Below are 7852 nucleotides of genomic sequence, written 5' to 3' on the forward strand. Positions count from 1 at the left end.
CCTTTTGCCACATTTCAGGCTTCAAACATAAAGATATAAAACTGTATTTTTTTTGTGAAGAATCAACAACAAGTGGGACACAATCATGAAGTGGAACGACATTTATTGAATATTTCAAACTTTTTTAACAAATCAAAAACTGAAAAATTGGGCGTGCAAAATTATTCAGCCCCTTTACTTTCAGTGCAGCAAACTCTCTCCAGAAGTTCAGTGAGGATCTCTGAATGATCCAATGTTGACCTAAATGACTAATGATGATAAATACAATCCACCTGTGTGTAATCAAGTCTCCGTATAAATGCACCTGCACTGTGATAGTCTCAGAGGTCCGTCAAAAGCGCAGAGAGCATCATGAAGAACAAGGAACACACCAGGCAGGTCCGAGATACTGTTGTGAAGAAGTTTAAAGCCGGATTTGGATACAAAAAGATTTCCCAAGCTTTAAACATCCCAAGGAGCACTGTGCAAGCGATAATATTGAAATGGAAGGAGTATCAGACCACTGCAAATCTACCAAGACCTGGCCGTCCCTCTAAACTTTCAGCTCATACAAGGAGAAGACTGATCAGAGATGCAGCCAAGAGGCCCATGATCACTCTGGATGAACTGCAGAGATCTACAGCTGAGGTGGGAGACTCTGTCCATAGGACAACAATCAGTCATATATTGCACAAATCTGGCCTTTATGGAAGAGTGGCAAGAAGAAAGCCAATTCTTAAAGATATCCATAAAAAGTGTTGTTTAAAGTTTGCCACAAGCCACCTGGGAGACACACCAAACATGTGGAAGAAGGTGCTCTGGTCAGATGAAACCAAAATTGAACTTTTTGGCAACAATGGAAAACGTTATGTTTGGCGTGAAAGCAACACAGCTGAACACACCATCCCCACTGTCAAACATGGTGGTGGCAGCATCATGGTTTGGGCCTGCTTTTCTTCAGCAGGGACAGGGAAGATGGTTAAAATTGATGGGAAGATGGATGGAGCCAAATACAGGACCATTCTGGAAGAAAACCTGATGGAGTCTGCAAAAGACCTGAGACTGGGACGGAGCTTTGTCTTCCAACAAGACAATGATCCAAAACATAAAGCAAAATCTACAATGGAATGGTTCAAAAATAAACATATCCAGGTGTTAGAATGGCCAAGTCAAAGTCCAGACCTGAATCCAATCGAGAATCTGTGGAAAGAACTGAAAACTGCTGTTCACAAATGCTCTCCATCCAACCTCACTGAGCTCGAGCTGTTTTGCAAGGAGGAATGGGAAAAAATGTCAGTCTCTCGATGTGCAAAACTGATAGAGACATACCCCAAGCGACTTACAGCTGTAATCGCAGCAAAAGGTGGCGCTACAAAGTATTAACTTAAGGGGGCTGAATAATTTTGCATGCCCAATTTTTCAGTTTTTGATTTGTTAAAAAAGTTTGAAATATCCAATAAATGTCGTTCCACTTCATGATTGTGTCCCACTTGTTGTTGATTCTTCACAAAAAAATACAGTTTTATATCTTTATGTTTGAAGCCTGAAATGTGGCAAAAGGTCGCAAAGTTCAAGGGGGCCGAATACTTTCGCAAGGCACTGTATATCTCTCTAGTCACCCCCAAAACCAATTCTTTCTTTGGCCGCCTCTCTTTCCAGTTCTCTGCTGCCAATGACTGGAACGAGCTACAAAAATCTCTGAAACTGGAAACACTTATCTCCCTCACTAGCTTTAAGCACCAACTGTCAGAGCAGCTCACAGATTACTGCACCTGTACATAGCCCACCTATAATTTAGCCCAAACAACTACCTCTTTCCCAACTGTATTTAATTTATTTATTTATTTTGCTCCTTTGCACCCCATTATTTTTATTTCTACTTTGCACATTCTTCCATTGCAAAACTACCATTCCAGTGTTTTACTTGCTATATTGTATTTACCTTGCCACCATGGCCTTTTTTGCCTTTACCTCCCTTCTCACCTCATTTGCTCACATTGTATATAGACTTGTTTATACTGTATTATTGACTGTATGTTTGTTTTACTCCATGTGTAACTCTGTGTCGTTGTATCTGTCGAACTGCTTTGCTTTATCTTGGCCAGGTCGCAATTGTAAATGAGAACTTGTTCTCAACTTGCCTACCTGGTTAAATAAAGGTAAAATAAAAATAAAAATAAATAAAAGTCTCCAACTTCAGCGATTTTTGCAATTCGTTCCAGTCACAGGCAGCAGAGAACTGGAACGAAAGGCGGCCAAATGAGGTGTTGGCTTTAGGGATGATCAGTGAGATACACCTGCTGGAGCGCGTGCTACGGATGGGTGTTGCCATTGTGACCAGTGAACTGAGATAAGGCGGAGCTTTACCTAGCATGGACTTGTGGATGACCTGGAGCCAGTGGGTCTGGCGACGAATATGTAGCGAGGGCCATCCGACTAGAGCATACGGGTCGCAGTGGTGGGTGGTATAAGGTGCTTTAGTGACAAAAGGGATGGCACTGTGATAAACTGCATCCAGTTTGCTGAGTAGAGTGTTGGAAGCAATTTTGTAGAGGACATCGCCGAAGTCGAGGATCGGTAGGATAGTCAGTTTTACTAGGGTAAGTTTGGCGGCGTGAGTGAAGGAGGCTTTGTTGCGGAATAGAAAGCCGACTCTAGATTTGATTTTCGATTGGAGATGTTTGATATGAGTCTGGAAGGAGAGTTTACAGTCTAGCCAGACACCTAGGTACTTATAGATGTCCACATATTCAAGGTTGGAACCATCCAGGGTGGATAAGCTGGTCAGGCGTGCGGGTGCAGGCAGCGAACGGTTGAAAAGCATGCATTTGGTTTTACTAGCGTTTAAGAGTAGTTGGAGGCCACGGAAGGAGTGTTGTATGGCATTGAAGCTCGTTTGGAGGTTAGATAGCACAGTGTCCAAGGACGGGCCGGAAGTATATAGAATGGTGTCGTCTGCGTAGAGGTGGATCAGGGAATCGCCCGCAGCAAGAGCAACATCATTGAGATATACAGAGAATAGAGTCGGCCCGAGAATTGAACCCTGTGGCACCCCCATAGAGACTGCCAGAGGACCGGACAGCATGCCCTCCGATTTGACACACTGAACTCTGTCTGCAAAGTAGTTGGTGAACCAGGCAAGGCAGTCATCAGAAAAACCGAGGCTACTGAGTCTGCCGATAAGAATATGGTGATTGACAGAGTCGAAAGCCTTGGCAAGGTCGATGAAGACGGCTGCACAGTACTGTCTTTTATCGCTGGCGGTTATGACATCGTTTAGTACCTTGAGCGTGGCTGAGGTGCACCCGTGACCGGCTCGGAAACCAGATTGCACAGCGGAAAAGGTACGGTGGGATTCAAGATGGTCAGTGACCTGTTTGTTGACTTAGGCAGGGCAGCATGGATATAGGTCTGTAACAGTTTGGGTCCAGGGTGTCTCCCCCTTTGAAGAGGGGGATGACTGCGGCAGCTTTCCAATCCTTGGGGATCTCAGACGATATGAAAGAGAGGTTGAACAGGCTGGTAATAGGGGTTGCGACAATGGAGGAGGATAGTTTCAGAAATAGAGGGTCCAGATTGTCAAGCCCAGCTGATTTGTACGGGGCCAGGTTTTGCAGCTCTTTCAGAACATCTGCTATCTGGATTTGGGTAAAGGAGAACCTGGAGAGGCTTGGGCGAGTAGCTGCGGGGGGGGGGGGGGGGGGTTGGAGCTGTTGGCCGAGGTAGGAGTAGCCAGGCGGAAGGCATGGCCAGCCATTGAGAAATGCTTGTTGAAGTTTTCGCTAATCATGGATTTATCGGTGGTGACCGTGTTACCTAGCCTCAGTGCAGTGGGCAGCTGGGAGGAGGTGCTCTTGTTTTCCATGGACTTCACAGTGTCCCATCAGACCAACACATTTTTTAAACATCATCCACATAAGAGTTACAGCAAAATATTTTGTATGATCTCTTATACACTATTTTAGGCCCAGCTGTTGGAACTTTGGCTTTCCTGGCTATAGCCACTATATTGTAATCACTGCATCCAATGGGTACGGATACAGCTTTAGAACAAAGTTCTACAGTATTAGTAAACATGTGATCAATACATGTAGATCTTGTTCCTGTAGTGTTTGTAAACACCCTGGTAGGTTGATTAATCTGATTACAGGCACTGGTTACAGTAAGAAGCTTCCTCTTGAGCGAACAGCTTGGTGAAAACCAGTCAAAATTCAGGTCCCCAAGAAAGTAGACCTCTCCGTTTACATAACATACACTATTAAGCATTTTACACATATTATTTAGATACTGACTGTTAGCACTTGGTGGCCTATTACAACACCCCCCAAAAGAAAAGGCTTTATATGTGCCAAGTGAACCTGCAACCACAACACTTCAATAACATTTGACATAAGATCTTCTCTAAGCTTCTCTAAGGATATGAATCTGAATATATACAGAAACACCTCACCCATGACTATTTCTGTCTCTTCTATAGATGTTATATCCTTGTATTGCTACTGCTGTATCATCAAACTAATTATCTAAGTGAGTCTCAGAAATGGCTAATTATATTAATGTTATCTGATGTTAGCAAGTTATTGATTTCATGAACCTTATTTCTGAGGCTACATATATTAATATTGGCTGTTTTCAGCACATTCCTGGGTAGCTTATCAGAGATAGACATAATACTGAAAAGAGCAAACAAAGCTAGATAAAATATACATTCAGCAGTGCATTAATCAATTGGTGTGTGTGTGTGTGGCAGGGTTGAAGCTACGAACCCATAGGCTTGGCCCACTCATCCCCTCCAGGCTTCTGGGAGGGAGGGTGGACAATGTACCTGTCATAGCGGATGTCAGCAATGTCCCCACGCGCTCTGGCAGCTTTCATGGCTGGGATCAGTTCTTTCCTCTTCTGGCGCACAGCTTCAGGATAGTCCTTGTTGAGGAAGATATACATTCCTCTCAAGTTCTTGGCTCTTTCCAGAACAGCTACCTTGTCCTTGAACCTCAGGAACTTGAACACTACCTTGTCCGGTGGTGGGTTTTCCAGTCCTGTGGGCGCGCTCCACCTCAATCTTCCTGTGGTCGATTTTCAATTTCCCAGAGATAATTTCCCTCACTTTGTCCTCAGACTGCATCCAGGTCTCATGTGGAGATTCTGCAATTTCGTCCACGACCATGTTGTTCTGCCTTGATTGTCCCTCGAGATCCCTATGACTTATTTGTCATTGTTATCATGGATTCACATACATAATTGATGTCATCTTGCCATTCTCCTGTTTCAACTCATTGAGCTGACCCTGGGAGAACTGCAATCTGGACCTCTCTGGTCAGATCGTCCATTATTTTATTAGTTGAATGAACCAGTATTTGGACAAAACACTTGAAGCTATTTTCTTGTTGTTGTAACAACTGCTTGTAGAACTCTTTTTGTTCATTTAAAAGATCCTTCACGTGTGATAGACAGACACCACAGTCCTCAACGGTACTCCCACCAGCTTTGGTCTTTGTCATGGTAGCTAGCAATATAGGTTATGCAGGTCACAGTGAAGACTGAAAACAATAAACAGCAGGGATCTCGACAGCCACAAACCTGGGAAAATCCGCGGTCCCAGCCACAATGGCTAATCACGTCGCGGGCTGCTCTCAAGAAAACCCTGCTAGCTTGATATGCAGCTAGCTGATTCTGAGTCTTTACCTGACAAAGTAATGTTAGGATATAACAGTTATCCCTTTAAGAGCTTTTGTGCCGAACCCAATATGATGTTTCAGGTGTCAAGCTTATTGTCATGTTGTAGCAGTGTGTAGGAGGGAGATTCCTATATGTGAGAAGTGTGCAGGAGGGCAGGGCTACCTGGCACATTTTTAGTAATTTAACATAGACATGACATCAGTCAAAACACCTAAAAACAAGACATGGTATTAATAACAAAATACAACTAGCTGAATCGAGCCACCTACTATTCCCCACATGGCAGCTTCTTGTCACTGTTGCTAGCTATCTGGCCGTTTAGGATCCTAACAACGCACGACTTCCGGACACATTTTTGTGACGTTGTCAGCCAACCCATCTATGCTGAGGCAGTGAATAAAGTAGAGGAAGATGGGTCAGTGGTGAGCGATCCTAAGAGACTCCTGGTGAGTAGTAAACCTCTCCCCCTCCAGGGTGATAGGCCTACGAATGGAATGTGCTTTAGTAAAAGTGGAAACTGCTGAGGGGAGGACGGATCATAATAATGGCCGGAATGGAGTTAATGGAATGGTATCAGACACAGGGTGTTCATCTGATTGATAACCATTCCATTCACTCAATTCCAGCCATTATAATGAGCTGTCCTCCCTTCAGCAGCCTCCACTGTTCAGTAAGGTTGGCTTTTTAGCGTTCATTGCCATGGTTATCAACTGTACCGCAGACATGGAATGTAAATCACAGAAAATCAGTGTTATGGTGGCAGCTGCAGATAAGTACTTGGATTTACGAGATTTTACTCAGGGTGTGTTAAAAGGTATTGTCCCGTTCTTCCAGGCCTTTGGCCTGATGTAGGATCAGATAGGGTCAAAGTAGTGTAATCGGGTGGTCTTTTTTTTTTTGAGTGCAGGGTTAGTTACAGGGTATCACATTAAAGAATGAAACAGAAAGGGAATTCACTCAATAGAACATGTTTTCAGCTGCTAATACTAATAGTCCAAGTCAAATAGCAATTTTGATTCATTGATCAGTTTTCTTGATGGTACACGCATTTGTTAATTGACACATGCAAGGCCGAACAGCAAAAACAAGCAAAAGTGACCCCAGCCATGGTTGCTGTTGCCTAAACATCAGATTGTTACCATGGTTACACCACGGATATTCAATGTGAAAGAATTCTGCCTAAAAAAAGACGCAAGAGTCTCTACAAGCCAGAATGTTGAATAAAATGATATGTACACTTACTTTACTGGTTGTCCATGCTGTTGGTCCTTTTGACCATAGGAGGTGGAGATAGGTAAACAACACTCTCCTGTGGATACCCTGACTTTTTTTGCGGTGCCGGTAGGTTTTGTCGCTTGTATTTTCAATCTCCTGACACATTGCATGTAATGCAAAATATGTTAACAATAGCCAAATTGTTTGTGAAATTTGACAGCTGATTTCATGGGACAACGTTCAGTCTGTGGTTCGGTTAGGCTCGGCCATATTGTACAAGTGTTTGTCAATTGCTTCAGATTGAAAATAGAAAACCGGAAATAAAGACCGATATACCGACATACTGAAGGTCGGGTTGATAACACTTCCCTGTGGATATTTTATCTCAGAATACCTCTGGCATAGGGACAAAATCTGCAGACAACAGGTAACGTAAGTTGAAATGAAGTTTGTTCAACATTCTGACTTATAATAGGACTGTTCGGGAATGCTGAGCCCACATGTTAGAGATGAGAGTGTACGTTTTTCACTCTCGGATTCTAAAAGAGGCTATGGTTGCTGTAGCTTCATTCACCTCAGCCGATTTACAAACACAGCCTATTAGCTATACAATTAGCGCTCCACATTAACTCACATTAAAATGACTTTATTAACAAAAGGTAAACAAATACATTTGCTTTACAGAACTTTTTCATTATGTTGCAGTTTAAAGCTGAGTGAGTATGATGGGAGACAGAGTGCTGGTTTCAGGCACAGGGCGCAGCAGGTGTTTATTTGTAAAGGACTACAGGAGGAGGCAGGTAGCTGGGTCCAAGGGCAGGCAGAAGGTCATACACAGGGACTCCAAAAAGGTAACAGTACAGGCAGGGAAAAGGCTAATAACGTAGTCCGGGAGATCAGGCAAGAGGTTGATGACAGGAAATCTGATAGGCAAAAGTACAGGCAGGGAATAGGCAAAAAGGCCTCATTAGTAAGGATG

This window comes from Oncorhynchus mykiss, chromosome 12, assembly GCF_013265735.2.
Source record: "Oncorhynchus mykiss isolate Arlee chromosome 12, USDA_OmykA_1.1, whole genome shotgun sequence".
In the NCBI taxonomy this organism is placed as follows: domain Eukaryota; kingdom Metazoa; phylum Chordata; class Actinopteri; order Salmoniformes; family Salmonidae; genus Oncorhynchus; species Oncorhynchus mykiss.